Source organism: Xenopus laevis, chromosome 6L (assembly GCF_017654675.1).
Source record: "Xenopus laevis strain J_2021 chromosome 6L, Xenopus_laevis_v10.1, whole genome shotgun sequence".
In the NCBI taxonomy this organism is placed as follows: Eukaryota; Metazoa; Chordata; class Amphibia; order Anura; family Pipidae; genus Xenopus; species Xenopus laevis.
The window spans coordinates 3,281,399-3,299,895 of NC_054381.1; the positions used below are offsets into that span (position 1 = coordinate 3,281,399).

At 45.7% G+C, this 18,497-nt stretch overlaps 2 protein-coding genes and 1 pseudogene across 5 annotated transcripts in view; 1 reads left to right on the forward strand and 2 right to left on the reverse strand.

Annotated features, from left to right (window-relative positions):
• The window catches only part of XB5897957.S (hypothetical LOC495453 S homeolog), a 658,286-nt gene extending 640,281 nt beyond the window's left edge, over nucleotides 1-18,005 (reverse strand). Inside the window, exon 1 of one of the 4 annotated variants that reach the window (XM_041565554.1) lies at nucleotides 17,802-17,966. The gene's annotated coding sequence lies outside the window, so the exon portion shown is untranslated. 4 annotated transcript variants of the gene reach the window in all.
• LOC121394778 (zinc finger protein 850-like) overlaps nucleotides 1-18,497 on the forward strand; it is a 209,650-nt gene that overhangs the window by 54,435 nt on the left and 136,718 nt on the right. The gene's annotated exons all lie outside the window — the stretch shown is intronic.
• The window catches only part of LOC121393136, a 102,251-nt pseudogene continuing 97,124 nt past the window's right edge, over nucleotides 13,371-18,497 (reverse strand).

The following is an 18,497-nucleotide window of genomic DNA, read 5'->3' on the forward strand; positions in this document are numbered from 1 at the left end:
CCTTTAGGGAGCTGCTATCTGGTTACCTTCCCATTGTTCTTTTGTTTGGCTGCTGAGGAGGAAAGCCGGGGGTGATATCACTCCAACTTGCAGTACAGCAGTAAAGAGTGACTGAAGTTTATCAGAGCACAAGTCACATGACTTGGGGCAGCTGGGAAATTTACAAAATGTCTAGCCCCATGTCAGATTTCAAAATTGAATATAAAAAAATCTGTTTGCTCTTTTGATAAATGAATTTCAGTGAAGAATTCTGCAGGAGCAGCACTATTAACTGATTCATTTTGGAAAAATGTTTTTTTCCCATGACAGTATCCCTTTAATGAACAACAAAGAGAACAGGAAGAGGAGACTGATTTATTGGCAACAGATTTGAGCAAGGGATCTGAAATGGTCACACCAAGAGGAAGGTCTAGGTTGACTGAGATAGGGTTGATGACATCCTTGATCTTAAAAAAGCCAATGAAGCGAGGGCCCAAATTGAGGGTTGACAGAGTCTGATGTGCTTCGTAGTAAACCAAATCGAATCCCTGTTCTGAAGGGCCAGGATGGAGACACATATCAGCAGAAGCTTTTTGATGGGTCAGAGATCTGGTCAAGGCTTTATAGAGACAATGAGTGATACGCAAACCACTGAGACATCAACCTTGCCTGCAGAACATTATGACCAATACCAGCTGATGCATAGACTTGGTTTATAGTGTTCACTAGCCATCTAGACAGGGTTCATTTAGTGGTGCCAGTCCTTTTTACTCCCACCAAAATATGAATATAATCTGTAATGTTCTGCTCTCTTGGTGTCCTAATTCATATAATGAGTGATTTGTTATGGGGGACTCATTATTTCTCTCTCTTAAGCTTACATATAACTAATCCTAGCCAAACTAAAGTGATGTTAGTGCTCATGGGCTGTAACTATTAAATAATACATTTAATCTAAATGTTATATAAGTTTTGGAGAATTACTTTTCATCACCCCATATAGAACCAGACACAGCACCATTTATCTACACAGGCACAACACATGGAAAAATTTGAAATACAAAAAACTTCAGTAGCAACCAGGCAGAGATTTGAAAATCAGATCAGAGGATGAATAAGGTACATTGAGAAACAACTAGACAATAAGAATGAAGCCTCTTAGGGCATCAGTATTTTGGTTGCCGAGGTCAGTGAAACCCAAGAACCAGAGAACATTTGAAACAGCAAGTTAGAGAGAGACAGAATATGAACGGAAATGACTGAAAAATAAATAAAAAACTGAGACCAGTTAAAGGGATTTTTATGGTGTAATTTGTATGTCTAAATTACACTTTTTACACTGCAAATAATCCACTCTGTGGGGCAAATTCACTAAGAATCGAAGTTGCGCCAGGCGCAACTTCGCCGCTCTTCGCCAGGCGAATTTTCGCCAGCGCTCCGCAAATTCACTAAAATGCGAAGTTGCGCACAGGGGTAGCGTAAGTTTGCGAAGTTGCGCTAGCATTCATTCGCTATATAAAGGGAAGTTGCGCTAGCGAAGGCTAATTTGCATACGGCGCGAAATTCAAATATCAATGGAGGAACACGTATCTGCACTACAAATGCCTAGAAAACCTTCAAATCAGCAAATAAAAATTTTATTTTGCCCTACACATGTGCCCACTGTCTAGGTTAGTTGCCATGAGTCAGGAAAAGTAGGGGGGAGGAAGGGGAGCCCCAAAAAAAGGTAGCGTTCGCTACACTGCGCAAGTTGGTGAATTTGCGTAGTTTTGTCGCTAGCGAAAATTCGCCTGGCGTAAGGTTGAGAAGTAACACTAGCGAAACTACGCCAGCGTTCGTTAGTGAATTTGCGCAGTAGCGAAAATGCCGAATGCTAGCGAAAAAACGCTAGCGTTCGGCGCTTCGCGCCTTAGTGAATTTGCCCGTGTATTTTTTTTTTTTAGTTGTAATATTGGTGTGTAGGTGCATCTCAGGTCATTTTGCCTGGTCATGTGCTTTCAGAAAGAGCCAGAACTTTAGGATGGAACTGCTTTCAGATAAGATATTGTTTCTCCAACTCAGTGTAACTAAAGGTGTTACAGTGGGATTTTTACTAATGAGTGCTGTTCTTATTGTTCCCATTGTTCTGTTGTTAAACTGCTGGGGGGGTGATATCCAATTTGCAGTACAGCAGCAAAGACTGACTGAAGTTTATCAGAGCACAAGTCATGTGACTGAGGGCACCTGGGAAACTGACAATATGCCTAGCCCCATGTCAGATTTCAAAATTAAATATTAAAAAAAATCTGTTTTCTCTTTTGAAAAGCTGATTTCAGTGCAGAATTCTGCTGGAGCAACATGTTTTGAAAAAAAAACGTGTTTTCCAGTGACAAGATCTCTTTAAAAAGCCATACAGAAAGGGCTCCAACCTGTGGTTTCCCTGAGACATATTCAAATGCTGAAAGCCTTGTAGAGACACACCAGTGTCAATAAAATGATTGGGTCAATATACAGAACCAGTCAGCAGAGCAGGGATTTTCAGGTTTATGTTAGGAGACTGGGAGGAATAATCAATGAGACCAGGGTTGAGTTGATGGGATGCTGGCACAAAAGGAGACAACCATGCTGGGCATAGTCCTAACTAGTGATTATTATGACACATCCAAAGGGCTTATTTATGAAAAATTTAATTTGTGAGGTTTTTTCAACTTAATAAACTCACATTTTTTTAAAAAAAAATAATGTTTGCTTATTTATTTAAAAAATCTCAATATCAAAAATGCGATAAATACAATTGTGGCAAAAAAAAAAAACCTCAAAAAATTGTAAGATGGAAAAAAATTAGAAAAACTCATGAAAAAAAATAGCTTGAATTTTGCTTAGGAGAACTCTCACTGACTTCTACATGAACTTGCAAGTACCATTATAAAGATTTGTTTTTAACACTGCACTTAAAGGGGTTGTTCACCTTTAAATTAACTGTTAGTATGATATAGAGAGTGATATTCTGAGACAATTTGCAATTGGTTTTCATTTTTTACTATTTGTGGGTTTTGACTTATTTAGCTTTTTATTCAGCAGCTCTCCAGTTTGCCGTTTCAGCCATCTGGTTTCTAGAGACCAAATTCCCCTAGCAACCATACATTGATTTGAATAAGAGACTGGAATATGAATAGGAGAGACCTGAATAGAAAGATGAGTAAATATTCCTCATATACGTCATTTATACATAGCGGACATCTTCCCTGCTACAACTGTATGGGGGGATACACTCAAGAATTTGCACAGAGAATTTATTCCAGGAGAAAATTCACTACATTTCTATCTGCTGTGCAAATATTTTCACTGGGGGGGCTGCAAAATGGTGCAACTTCTGGGAAAGAGTCAACTGTGTGAGCGTAAAATTGTCATTGTCCTGTAATATGAACTAATCTGAGTGGGGCGGCACTTGGTAACAATGGGTAACAGATAGTAATTATTGTCAATTTCCCAGCTGCCCCAAGTCATGTGACTTGTGCTCTGATAAACTTCAATCACTCTTTACTGCTGTACTGCAAGTTGGAGTGATATCACCCCCTCCCTTTTCCCCCCCAGCAGCCAAACAAAAGAACAATGGGAAGGTAACCAGATAGCAGCTCCCTAACACAAGATAACAGCTGTCTGGTAGATCTAAGAACAACACTCAATAGTAAAATCCAGGTCCCACTGAGACACATTCAGTTACATTGAGTAGGAAAAACAGCAGCCTGCCAGAAACATTTCTCTCCTAAAGCGCAGGCACAAGTCACATGACTTGGAGCAGCTGGGAAACTGACAATATGTCTAGCCCCATGTCAGATTTCAAAATTGAATATAAAGAAATCTGTTTGCTCTTTTGAGAAATGGATTTCAGTGCACAATTCTGCTGGAGCAGCACTATTAACTGATGTGTTTTGAAAAAATTTTTTTTCCCATGACAGTATCCCTTTAAAAATAAGTGAATGTAAAATTGATGAGGGGGCTATTCTAAGCACTTTACATTCATCATTTTTTTCTTTTAGGTTCCAAGATACATGTACTGTTAATATGAATGAATTTTGTTACAACAGCGCCACCTGCTGGTCAGTTTCCCACCAGTCTGACCAGCAAGTAGTCAAGGAAGTTGTCAGGAGAAAGAAAGAGGCTGATGTTCTTCTGCTTAGGAATAAAATTAGAAAATTTCTCACATCTTTCCTAAGCAGAAGAACATCAGCCTCTTTCTTTCTCCTTGACTAATTGGTGGTCAGACTGGTGGAATCTGACCAGCAGGTGGCGCTGTTGTAACAGGATTTATTCATATTAACAGTACATGTATCATTCAATATCTTGGAACCTAAAAGAAATAAATAATGAATGAACATTACAAAAGTGCTTAGAATAGACCCCTCATCAAATTTACATTCAATTATTTTTAAAGGTTTACTTATCCTTTAAATTTGGAAGCCGGCATTTGAAGGTGGCAGGCGGGGAGAGCAGGAGAAGAGCTCAACCTGCAACCGCCCGCCACCCGCAAAGAAGAGTGTGAGGTCGGGCCAACCCGCGGGTATCTGGCAGGCCCGCACATCATTAACCGCGTGATGCGACGCTGAAGATCTTTGTTTGCCCCTCTATGCACAATTCTCAGGTTGGATTTTGTTTTAATGGGAGTTCGACTACTGAGCCAACATTCAAAATATTTGGCTTTAGCAAAAGATAAGGAGCCATCCAAGGTCAGGTGGGTTTCCAGTTTTAAAGGTTAAGTAAATCTTTAAAATAAGTGAAGGTAAAATTGATGAGGAGACTATTCTAAGCACTTTTGTAGTTTACATTCATTATTTATTATTTTTTAATTCCAAGATATTAAGGGATACATGTGCTGTTAATATGAATGAATTTTGTTATAGGCGGATGTCATTTTCCCACCAGTCTGACCAGCAAGTAGTCAAGGAAGTTGTCAGGAGAAAGAAAGAGGCTGCTCTGTATCCTTCAAGGGGAACTTTGTGAAAAAGAAAATTTACCATAAGCGTTATCATACTGAAATAAGACCGTTTCTATACAAAGTGTTTCTGAAATATTCTAAAAACCATCTCAGTATCTGCCTCTCATTCTTATGCAGGAGTTGGGTGTCAGATATTCACTGACAGTCAGGGCCGGCCTTACGCCTATTGGACCAATAGGGCCCCGCACCTCTGGGGGCCCCGCAACACAGATAATATTTCCCTCAGCACATGATGCTGCCTGGCCTGCCCCCAACTTTGAGAGTCCAGCCCATCCCCAAATCCATAGGTCCAGCCCACCCCCAACTCTGATAAGCCAGCCTATCCTCCAACTCCATAGGTCTAGCCTGCCCCCAACTCTCATAGGCCCAGCTTTCCTCCAACCTTGATAGGCCCTGCCTGCCCCCAATCCAACCAAGCCTGCTCCCAAGCTGAATCGGCCCAGCCTGCCCCAAACTAATTGGCCCAGTCCCCTCTCCTATTTCCTCCCTCTCGCTCTTACCCTGTGTGCCCCTATTATGTGCCCCTATTTCATCCCTCTCACTCTCTTACCTTGTCTGTCCCTTTCCTTTCTATTTTGTGCCTGTATGCCCTTATTTTCCTAAATACTTGGTGTGTCAGTAGCCAGCAACACTTTGTCTAGGGGCACAGCCAACATGGTCCCAATTGGGCCCCACATTTGATAGGATCAGCCCTGCTGACAGTTAGATCCAATATATCTTATAGGGGGGCTCCTTTTGCCTAGAAGATGTATTAGAGGTCACTCTATTAAACTCACCAGACATCATGTCTCTCTACATGCAGGATTTGTGCAAAAGGCAGTTATTTCATTAGATTTGTACTGGAGTCAGGGTCAGACTGGAGCATTGGGGGTATACCGGGGCTGCAAAATGAAGGGCCTTCCTGGCAGTCCCCATGACCCCAACTACTGCCCCCCGCCTGCACAAATGCATTGCACACATTTGCGAAGGATGCAGCATGCGCAACTGTCACATTGTGTGCATTCTCCACGCAACAGCTTTCCTTTTTGGGGCAGCTTTTATCGGGCCCGTGTATGGCCAGCTTAAGTTTCCACCTGGCAGCTATATTATTGCCCCCTGTATGATGGTACAATCCAACATTATTAAAGGGGATATCTTGTGCCAGAGCAGGCATTGGGTGACCAGTCAACCCTACCATCATCAGGTGTAATGAGTCGGCTGGGGTGGTGTAGAGGTCGTTGATATTCAAGCAGTGGAACCTCATTTACTGGATCAATGTATCATGCCTTCACCCATATGCAGAGACATCAGCTGGCCAAAATATCACTCTGGGCGTGTCTTGAGCAAAATGCCACAACTACAACCTGCCTCAACACACTCAGCCCATTCCACCTCCGATGAAGTCAAATTAGCTTCAATTGGGCAAGCAATGGTGGCTGCAACATGAAATGGAGTGCAAGCACTGGAAGTAGGACAGGGGCGAGTGATTGGAATAGGGGGCCAAATGCACATGAGATCAGACATATCTTCCATTAGCCTGCTAGATGCAGGAGGGCCTGGGTGTTGGGAGGACTACCCGGCTGAATGTGTGTTGCCAACTATCATGTTTGATGGGGAAGAGGAATAGTGGTGTGGGGAGACCCCTATGTGCATGAGCACTATAACCCCACACAAATAAAGGTGCATCCAGAACACATTTTCTAAACAGGGATTGGAAGAACATGACTGCAGAAAGCCCAAATCAGTGCCCAACCTTACTAATGCTCATATATGGGAGGAAATACCCCCAACCATGTTTTAATCTCTGGCGGGAACTTTCCCAGAAGAGTAGAGGCAGGGGTGGAGCAATTTCATACTAAATTGATGCGAATACACCCCAATAATTGATAACGATCAGCAGCAGATATTTGGGACTGGGTAGTGACCCGTAATGAGTTTACACTGCACACCCTTATTTTTCTGAAAAACTCATCTTCTGTGTGGCAACGCTCTTCTTACCAAATTTATTAAACGTATTAGTCAACAAGCTCTTTTTCCTATAGAAATAATCAGTATTCATCTCGGTGTCAACAAAAATTGCGCTTTTTGGAACAGGTTTTTTGCAAGAAGGTGGTTGTAGCACAAGAAGGTGGTTGTAGCACAGATTTCTCTTGTATCGGTGGATTTGACTGGAAGAAATTCCCTGCAGATGTCGGCTCCGGGTGAGCAGTTTCTGAGTACAGAGACTTTAATGAAGCTGATGAATTAGCCCCGGAGAAACCCACTGCTATGAGCGATGCCTGGAGCAGAGATGAATTTAGGGAATATGGGAAAGTAGCGATGGACAGTAATGACGATACAGACTCCAAGTCCTGTTCCGACTCTGCATCTTTGCCCTTTTTCTTTTTAAACCTTTGCGCATTCAAATCTGCCAACGCAGGTGACGAAGTTTCAGGGAAGAGTGTTGGCACCGCCTCTCTTTTCAGAACTCGTTTGGTGCCCCGGAACGTGTAACTGTCCGGGGTGAAATGTTCCGAGCACAGACGGAATGTGTCACTTTTCTTCCCATCTAAAATTTTAAGTGCCATCTCGTTGACGTCTCCGAAATTGTGAGGAATGTGCTGGAGCCAGTTCTTTATGATGGTGAGACTTCCAGGGAAAACATGAAGAACGACATGTGGAAACTGCTTCTTCCGCTTGCAGACATTTGGGGGGGGGGAATTAAAATTTTATATTTAATATCAACTGAAAATGGCAGTCAGAATTATCTATTATTAAGGACAAAGAACAACAAATTCACAGAGGGATTGTCAATATTCTAGCCACTCCCCATGCGTGTGCAGTACAGTTCCATACTACCGCCCCGGTTTATTTGTGCTTTAATATCGGAGGGTGTGAGGATATTTAGCAGGTGGCTTTTCTACCAGTCTATTGGCAAACTAATATCCTTTCCCAATTCTCCTTTTGACCATGGGAAAGAGCAGCCCATGAGCAGAAACAACAGTGAATAAAGCAAGGCTTAGCTCGAATCCTCGAACTTCTCCATCTCCCGACCTGCCACTTACCATTCAGATCAAATAAAGTAGAAAAGAACAGATCAGCCGATGTTCTGCCCCTGACAGTAATCGTTATGTCCGACAAAGTTGGTGACAGTCTCCCACTAATATCGTCAGTTCGGCAATACAGGCAGAGATATTATCGGCAGCCGACAGAAATCTTTTAACCTGGCCAATCGACCACGCGACCGATCTCTGCGGGAGGAAAAATGTCGGGACTTTCCACACGCGGTCCGAAAATCGTACAAGTCGAGAATCCTCACGTTTGTAGCTTTGCGTCTATGGCCAGCTTTATAGTTCTGTAACCTACGGGCCACTTGCTACCAGACCGTGAGAAGGAGTGGAGATCAACAATAATAGATTCAAAGAATTGGATCTCTGAACCAGGGAAAGTACTGGGGGAAAACAAACTCAACCTAGGGAGGTGGTTATAGAGTTAAGTGACCCATAATTTGACTTAACTTAAATCACAGTACAGGTTGTGTATTATAACTATATAAGGGAACTAGGTACATGTATAAATTAAGGGCAAGTAAAGCATGCAGTAAACACACACATTTTCCCGTATTATTCTGATTCTGAAGCATCAGTGTCTGACGCAGGTAATCCCCCATTAATATTACATTGATCAACTCTGTTTGTGGGATTTCTGCTGTAGAATCGTTGTGTCTATGGGGGGCTCTCATCAAATGCTCCACTGTAGTTGGTCCATTTAAAACAACAGAGCAAAGACTGCCCATAGGAATGGCAGGCATGTGGGGGCTGTACATGACTAATAATAAGTGGGGAATCCCAGTCTCCACGCACTTCCAGGATTAAAGAAAAAAGCAGCACTGAATAATAATTCCTAAATAAAGATTATTGTCATTGCCTGGCCCCGGGGGAAAACACCACTCCTACTGCAGGCTGCCCAATTGGCAGAGTTGCCTGGTAACTGGGGTCAGTGACCCTGGCGCAGTATATGCACAGATAGCAGGCTGTGTGTCTCCCCCCCCTCCCAGTGTTCCTGTGTCTATTCAATGCGGGGGGGGGGGGGGAATAACTGTGCACAGGATGTGAATGTCAGGGGGAGGAGATGCCCATTTAAATTCCAATCAGCAATGTCCATACAAATTGCTTTATTGGGTCAGTGACCCTCATAACCAGCCAGCAGCAGCAAGACCTCTCACACACACACACACACACACAGCAGCCTGTAGAGAGCACCCATCCTCTCTCTCATATTCTACATGAAACCTGCTCTCCCTCACTTGCCCTTTATAGTAATAATATACAAAGAAACCGAATTTCAAATTTTTTCAATGCATTTTACTTTATATCCCAAGTCTCTGTATCAGTCCCTGCAGCAGGATTAAGCCCCAGTCTCCCCTCTCTATCAGTCCCTGCAGCAGGATTAACCCCCAGTCTCCCCTCTCTATCAGTCCCTGCAGCAGGATTAACCCCCAGTCTCCCCTCTCTATCAGTCCCTGCAGCAGGATTAACCCCCAGTCTCCCCTCTCTATCAGTCCCTGCAGCAGGATTAAGCCCCAGTCTCCCCTCTCTATCAGTCCCTGCAGCAGGATTAAGCCCCAGTCTCCCCTCTCTATCAGTCCCTGCAGCAGGATTAACCCCCAGTCTCCCCTCTCTATCAGTCCCTGCAGCAGGATTAACCCCCAGTCTCCCCTCTCTATCATTCCCTGCAGCAGGATTAACCCCCAGTCTCCCCTCTCTATCAGTCCCTGCAGCAGGATTAACCCCCAGTCTCCCCTCTCTATCAGTCCCTGCAGCAGGATTAACCCCCAGTCTCCCCTCTCTATCAGTCCCTGCAGCAGGATTAACCCCCAGTCTCCCCTCTCTATCAGTCCCTGCAGCAGGATTAACCCCCAGTCTCCCCTCTCTATCAGTCCCTGCAGCAGGATTTACCCCCAGTCTCCCCTCTCTATCAGTCCCTGCAGCAGGATTAAGCCCGTGTCCCCTCTCTATCAGTCCCTGCAGCAGGATTAACCCCCAGTCTTCCCTCTCTATCAGTCCCTGCAGCAGGATTAACCCCCAGTCTCCCCTCTCTATCAGTTCCTGCAGCAGGATTAACCCCCAGTCTCCCCTCTCTATCAGTCCCTGCAGCAGGATTAAGACCCAGTCTCCCCTCTCTATCAGTCCCTGCAGCAGGATTAACCCCCAGTCTCCCCTCTCTATCAGTTCCTGCAGCAGGATTAACCCCCAGTCTCCCCTCTCTATCAGTCCCTGCAGCAGGATTAAGCCCCAGTCTCCCCTCTCTATCAGTCCCTGCAGCAGGATTAAGCCCCAGTCTCCCCTCTCTATCAGTCCCTGCAGCAGGATTAACCCCCAGTCTCCCCTCTCTATCAGTCCCTGCAGCAGGATTAACCCCCAGTCTCCCCTCTCTATCAGTCCCTGCAGCAGGATTAAGCCCCAGTCTCCCCTCTCTATCAGTCCCTGCAGCAGGATTAACCCCCAGTCTCCCCCTCTCTATCAGTCCCTGCAGCAGGATTAACCCCCAGTCTCCCCTCTCTATCAGTCCCTGCAGCAGGATTAACCCCCAGTCTCCCCTCTCTATCAGTCCCTGCAGCAGGATTAACCCCCAGTCTCCCCTCTCTATCAGTCCCTGCAGCAGGATTAAACCCCAGTCTCCCCTCTCTATCAGTCCCTGCAGCAGGATTAACCCCCAGTCTCCCCTCTCTATCAGTCCCTGCAGCAGGATTAACCCCCAGTCTCCCCTCTCTATCAGTCCCTGCAGCAGGATTAACCCCCAGTCTCCCCTCTCTATCAGTCCCTGCAGCAGGATTAAGCCCCAGTCTCCCCTCTCTATCAGTCCCTGCAGCAGGATTAACCCCCAGTCTCCCCTCTCTATCAGTCCCTGCAGCAGGATTAACCCCCAGTCTCCCCTCTCTATCAGTCCCTGCAGCAGGATTAAGCCCCAGTCCCACAGACAGTACAGGAGGAGGAGGAGGAGGAGGAGGAGGAGGAGGGAAAATGACTTACCCAGTAGATGAGGCTGGAGATGTGAGTACAGGGGATGGGAATGTCAGGGAGCTACAGGGAGTTGCAGGGAGTTACAGGGATCAGATCCCGACCTGTCTCCCAGTGAATCTCCTCACATCTCAGATTCTCAGCTCTATCCGGGCTGTGCATGAGAAGGTTGGAATAGGCTCTGCCCCGCCCAATCATCGTGACGCAGAACATTACGGGCGGAGATGAGAGACTTCTGGACCAATAAGATGTTAGTTATGTCCCACTTTAGACTCGTCGCATATAATGAGCGCGGCGCCATTTTGTTGGAGGGCAGACGATACTCCAGCACCAAGATGACACGGGCAGTGCAGTCGGGTTTGTATTTCCGCAATTCCCTGGTGTTACCTACAATCTCTCTATTGTTCTACTTATTAATCAGCCTGAGCCGCGCCAGATTTCTGTTGGACTGTAACTCCCAGCAGCCAATAAAAGCAAAGAGCTGTCAGCGAGATGCTGGGTGAGTGACGGATTCAGGGTCCATGCCGGTAAAGACATTAATCACAGGCGGCCGCTTCCCTCGCACCGGGGCAGTAGTTTTGTTCTGTGCTGCCTGTGCCCGTGTAGGACGCGAAGTGGAAATTCCACCAATCGCATTGCAGCTGCCATGGCAACCAGCAGCTGTGAGAGTGGCTGCACCAATCACAACATGAATGGGCGGTATTAGTTTTGGCGGGACCCTGAGACTCCAGTGTTAGTCCAGTCCAAGCGGCTGTGGGAAGCGCCTGTGTGATATGAGACGGGCTGTGATGTCACAGGAGACAGGTGGGAGAGTTCATGTTCTGGCAGGGGGTGATCCCAGGAGCAGTCACAGTGGAGCAACTGAACCCCAGTCAGGAATGAGAGTGGGGAGCACTCTCATTCCTGACTGGAATTCTTGTCCAATCATATAAATCTTACTGGAGTGACACATAATCTGCTGCCCCAGAGTGTGACCCAAAAATAAATGGGACCTCATCCCCATATCTTTATTTGCCCATCACAATATAGTATTAAATAGTCTGTACAGAGAGATCCCATAAATCTATAGCAGCATAGGTATTCCCTGTACTAAGCACAATTTAGCAGGAACAGTCCCTAAATTTGCTCATAGTCTGTACAGAGAGGTCCCATAAAACTATGGCAGCATAGGTATTCCCTGTACTAAGCACAATTCAGCAGGAACAGTCCCTAAATTTGCTCATAGTCTGTACAGAGAGATCCCATAAAACTATGGCAGCATAGGTATTCCCTGTACTAAGCACAATTCAGCAGGAACAGTCCCTAAATTTGCTCATAGTCTGTACAGAGAGATCCCATAAAACTATGGTACATAGGTATTCCCTGTACTAAGCACAATTCAGCAGGAACAGTCCCTAAATTTGCTCATAGTCTGTACAGAGAGATCCCATAAAACTATGGCAGCATAGGTATTCCCCTGTACTAAGCACAATTCAGCAGGAAAAGTCCCTAAGTTTGCTCATAGTCTGTACAGAGAGATCCCATAAAACTATGGCAGCATAGGTATTCCCTGTACTAAGCACAATTTAGCAGGAACAGTCCCTAAGTTTGCTCATAGTCTGTACAGAGAGATCCCATAAAACTATAGCAGCATAGGTATTCCCCTGTACTAAGCACAATTCAGCAGGAACAGTCCCTAAGTTTGCTCATAGTCTGTACAGAGAGATCCCATAAAACTATGGCAGCATAGGTATTCCCTGTACTAAGCACAATTCAGCAGGAACAGTCCCTAAGTTTGCTCATAGTCTGTACAGAGAGATCCCATAAAACTATGGCAGCATAGGTATTCCCCTGTACTAAGCACAATTCAGCAGGAACAGTCCCTAAGTTTGCTCATAGTCTGTACAGAGAGATCCCATAAAACTATGGTACATAGGTATTCCCTGTACTAAGCACAATTCAGCAGGAACAGTCCCTAAGTTTGCTCATAGTCTGTACAGAGAGATCCCATAAAACTATGGCAGCATAGGTATTCCCCTGTACTAAGCACAATTCAGCAGGAACAGTCCCTAAGTTTGCTCATAGTCTGTACAGAGAGATCCCATAAAACTATGGTACATAGGTATTCCCTGTACTAAGCACAATTCAGCAGGAACAGTCCCTAAGTTTGCTCATAGTCTGTACAGAGAGATCCCATAAAACTATGGCAGCATAGGTATTCCCCTGTACTAAGCACAATTCAGCAGGAACAGTCCCTAAGTTTGCTCATAGTCTGTACAGAGAGATCCCATAAAACTATGGCAGCATAGGTATTCCCTGTACTAAGCACAATTCAGCAGGAACAGTCCCCTAAGTTTGCTCATAGTCTGTACAAAGAGATCCCATAAAACGATGGTACATAGGAATTCCCCTGGGATAGACGGTGGCCCATTACCTGAACAAAGCAAATGAGAGGTGAGTAAAAGTGGCTCATGTTTAATGGCTGCTGGTCACACACTAACAAGGAAGTCACTACAGTTCCTGATAGGCCCCAGGAGTCTCTAGACTCACATCTAAAAGGTTCTGTTATAGGGAACAACAGAGGGACCATCTCACTGACACTGGGGATGAGGGGTCCCAGCAGCTCTCTAGTCCAATCCCAGGGGGCATTATCTATAAATACTGATAGTCTGGCAGTTGCCTTGTCTGTACATCAGGAGGTTTCTTTTGTGTGAGTTTTCTGGTGGCTCTGAAGGCTGCTCTTCTGAGAGAAACATTTGCCGCAGTCTGAGCAGGTGAATGGTTTCTCCCCTGTGTGAACAATCTGGTGTTTGAGGAGGGTGCTCTTCTGAGAGAATCTCTTGCCGCATTCTGTACATACGAAGGGTTTGACTCCTGTGTGGATTTTCTGGTGCTTGCGGAGGGTGCTCTTCAGGGAGAAGCTTTTGGCACACTCGGAGCACTCAAATGGCTTTTCTCCAGTGTGAGTGGTTTGGTGCCGGTGGAGGCTGCTCTTCAGAGTGAAACCTTTGCCACATTCCGTGCACTGGAAGGGTTTGAACCCGGTGTGAATGCAGAGATGGATGAGGAGCTGGTACTTCTGGGAGAAGCCTTTCCAACACTCCGTGCACGTGAAGGGCCTCTCGCCTGTGTGAATCCTCTCGTGAGTCAGGAGGCTGCTTTTCATCGAGAAGCTTTTGCCGCATTCCGCGCAGGTGAATGGTTTCACCCCTCGGTGGATCCTCCTGTGCGCCTGGAGGTTGTTCTTCCGCGAGAAGCATTTGCCGCACTCGCTACACAGGAAGGGTTTCTCCCCTGTGTGAACTCTCTGGTGTTTATGGAGATCGTTCTTCCCAGAGAAACATTTGCCGCATTCAGTGCACTTGAAAGGCTTCTGATCCATGTGGACCTTGTGGTGTTTGCGGAGGCTCCTCTTTAAGTAGAAGGCTTCGCCGCATTTCACACACGCGTACGGCTTTAGTCCTGAGTGAATTTTCATGTGCGAGAGAAGGCTGCTCTTGTGAGTGAAGCTTTTCCCACACTCCGTGCATTTGGTTTCTCCCCTGTGTGGATTTTCATGTGGCTGTGGAGTCTGTTCTTCTGATAAAAACTTTTGCCGCACTCCTTACAGGTGAATGGTTTCACCCCCGTGTGGATCCGCTGGTGGTTGTGGAGGCTGCTCATGATGGCGAAGCATTTGCCGCACTCGGTGCAGGTGAATGGTTTCTCCCCCGTGTGACCTCTCTCGTGCCTCCTCAGGCTGCTCTTTAAGCAGAAGCTTTTACCGCACTCTGCGCAGGTGAATGGTTCCGCCCCCGAGTGGCTGCTCAGGTGTATCAGGAGCTGGTACTTGTGGGAGAATTTTTGGCCGCATTTCTTGCATGCGAAAACTTTTTGTCCTGTTGCAATCTTCTCGTGTGAGAGAAAGTTGTTCCTTTTGGAAATGCATTTTGCAAACTGCCTGCAAGTGTCCGACTCCGGTGCGCTCGCTGCCGCATCACATGCAAGACGTCTATTTGCCCCTGTGACACCTGAACGGCAGAGACTGGGGTCCTGGGCCTGTGGGTTCTGGTGTTCAGGCCACGATATGGAAACTGCCCCCGTCAAACAATCACCTGAGGATACAAAAAGCACAATAATAATGAGATTTGTATATTACAGTTTGTACTCCCCCCCCGTATGGAAGAATGGGGCAGCCGGACCACTGATTGGCTACGTCTATGGGATGTGCTGTAATGCGAGGAAACAGCTGTTCTGTTAAATGATATGACAGGTGCCGCTCAGACATCAACAGCCGATCAGGTTCATTGTGCGGCACCACGGGGAGATCCGCTGAACGGGGCTTGGGTATGATTTAAAGGGGAAGCTCTTGCTTGGTATAACACAGACGGTATTCTATGGCAGTCTGTAATGAATTAACATACAAAACCGGCCCATCTGTAACTCACTAAGGGTGCAAGTTATAAACCGCAGTTCACTGTAGTAACCCTTGGCAACCAATCAGCCTTATTGTTAAAGGGACACTGTCATGGGGAAAAAAATTTTTGTTTGTTTCAAAACACATCAGTTAATAGTTAATGCTCCAGCAGAATTCTGCACTGAAATCCATTTCCCAAAACAGCAAACATATTTTTTATATTTAATTTTGAAACCTGACATGGGGCTAGACATATTGTCAGTTTCCCAGCTGCCTCCAGTCATGTGAATTGTGCTCTGATGAACTTCAGTCTCTCTTTACTGCTGTACTGCAAGTTGGAGTGATATCACCCCCTCCCTTTCCCCCCAGCAGCCTAACAACAGAACAATGGGAAGGTAACCAGATAGCAGCTCCCTAACACAAGATAACAGCTGCCTGGTAGATCTAAGAACAACACTCAATAGTAAAATCCAGGTCCCACTGAGACAAATTCAGTTACATTGAGTAGGAGAAACAACAGGCTGCCAGAAAGCAGTTCCATCCTAAAGTGCTGGCTCTTTCTGAAATCACATGACCAGGCAAAATGAGCTGAGAGGCACCTACACACCAATATTACAACTAAATACACTTGCTGCTTCAGGAATGACATTTTATATTGTACAGTCAATTATTTGCAGTGTAAACTGTGTCATTTAGACATAAAAATATCATAAAAATCATGACCGAATCCCTTTAATAAAATCCTAGGGTGTGTAAGGATGACTTGACTTTGGTCATGATTTCCCCAAAACCTGTATAAAAAGTGACCAATCTCCTCCTCGTATGGCACAACTTACCCTCTTCAGTAGCCAGAGCCGGAGGTTTCTCCTTTGGGATCGGATCATCTTCTGCTTCCGGTTCCTCCTCTTTTATCTTTATCCGCATTATTTCCTCTGTGGCCCAAACCAGATCAATATAAAGAAATGGAAGTTTATATTTCCAGCCACGGGTTTTTGTTGGAACTGTTAGTTGGGACTTTCTAACCCCCCATTAATGTCTGTGGCCTATTCCTACTAATTCACTCCCACGTTGCTGGAGAAGCCCCAGGCCCCGGGTAAGTGTTGTGTAATGAGATATTACTGGGCCCCAATTCTTTTTCAGGCCCCCAATGTCTAGAGTTTGACTTGTTTTACCAATATTTATTGAATTTGTATATGAATTAATATGGGACCTCTATACCTCCTGGCCCCCCCTGCAGCCACTGTATGGGGGTGTATTACAAGAAATGAAATATAAATATAATTTACTTCTGAAACTAATATTGAGCCCAATAATAAAAATAACATTTCCCATTTACAACTGGCAAGAATACTGGTACTTACCCTCATCAGTAGGTGGAAGTGATGAGATTTCTGTTGGGTTCAGACGATCTTCACAGTCCGATTCTTCTTCCTTTATCCTTATCTTTATTATTTCCAGTTCCTCCTCTGGGGAAGCTGCCAGTAAGGACCAGACATTAATGTGTAGAACCTCCTGCAGGTGCCACATTCTATCTCTTACTCTGTCCAACAAACCCAGAGCTTTCCTATTAACCCTGAATGTCCCCTAGAAAAGCCTGTGCTGTGTATAACATGTGTCTTATTAATAGAGAAACGTTACTCACCGGCCCCAGGAACGGGATCCATTTCCCTCTTTATTGTGTCCAGAGGATCCTCAGTGTCCGGCTCTTCATTCTCCCATTTCCCCTCTAACCTCCTTGTTTCCATCTCTGGAGAACCTGACAGCAAGGAACACAAACCCACCATATAAAGCTGCCTGTGGGGATCCCCCCTCTCATATCACTACAATAAATACATGTTGTACTGGGACCAGTTTATCCCACAGTCTCCCCTCTCTATCAGTCCCTGCAGCAGGATTAACCCCCAGTCTCCCCTCTCTATCAGTCCCTGCAGCAGGATTAACCCCCAGTCTCCCCTCTCTATCAGTCCCTGCAGCAGGATTAACCCCCAGTCTCCCCTCTCTATCAATCCCTGCAGCAGGATTAACCCCCAGTCTCCCCTCTCTATCAGTCCCTGCAGCAGGATTAACCCCCAGTCTCCCCTCTCTATCAGTCCCTGCAGCAGGATTAAGCCCCAGTCTCCCCTCTCTATCAGTCCCTGCAGCAGGATTAACCCCCAGTCTCCCCTCTCTATCAGTCCCTGCAGCAGGATTAAGCCCCAGTCTCCCCTCTCTATCAGTCCCTGCAGCAGGATTAACCCCCAGTCTCCCCTCTCTATCAGTCCCTACAGCAGGATTAACCCCCAGTCTCCCCTCTCTATCAGTCCCTGCAGCAGGATTAACCCCCAGTCTCTCCTCTCTATCAGTCCCTGCAGCAGGATTAACCCCCAGTCTCCCCTCTCTATCAGTCCCTGCAGCAGGATTAACCCCCAGTCTCCCCTCTCTATCAGTCCCTGCAGCAGGATTAAGCCCCAGTCCCACAGACAGTACAGGAGGAGGAGGAGGGAAAATGACTTACCCAGTAGATGAGGCTGGAGATGTGAGTACAGGGGATGGGAATGTCAGGGACACAGGAGAAGGGAGTTGCAGGGAGTTACAGGCAGCAGCAGGGGACAATTCTCAGCCTGTGTCTTAGTGAGTCTCCTCACATCTTGGATGTATCGGGGCCTGTGTATGGGGGGGAGGCACTGACATGTTTGGGTCCCACCCTTGAGGGATGAACCTCCAGTCCTCCCCATGAAGTGGCAGAGCTTTGGTACAACCCACACATTCAGGACCAATAGAAAGACTTTCTATAGCTCCCCTCAGAGCTGTCACTGGGAGGACACTGCCATTATTTTGGTGGCAATATTTCCCATATCACAGAGAAGTATTTATTATTAAAATGAAATCACTGTATGATGGAGACATACACGATGGAGGTACATAGAGTCAGTCTGTATTTAACATCCTCTTCAATACTTATATCTTAACCCTTTGCTCCCTGTGTGTAACTGAGCTCTCATGACTATTTACTATTGTGTGAGGAAAATCCATTGTATTTAAAGGGATACTGTTATGGAAAAACATGTTTTTTTCAAAACACATCAGTTAATAGTGCTGCTCCAGCAGAATCTGTTTTTTCAAAGAGCAAACAGATTTTTTTTTTATATTCAATTTTGAAATATGACATAGGGCTAGACATATTGTTAGTTTCCCAGCTGTCTCCAGTCAT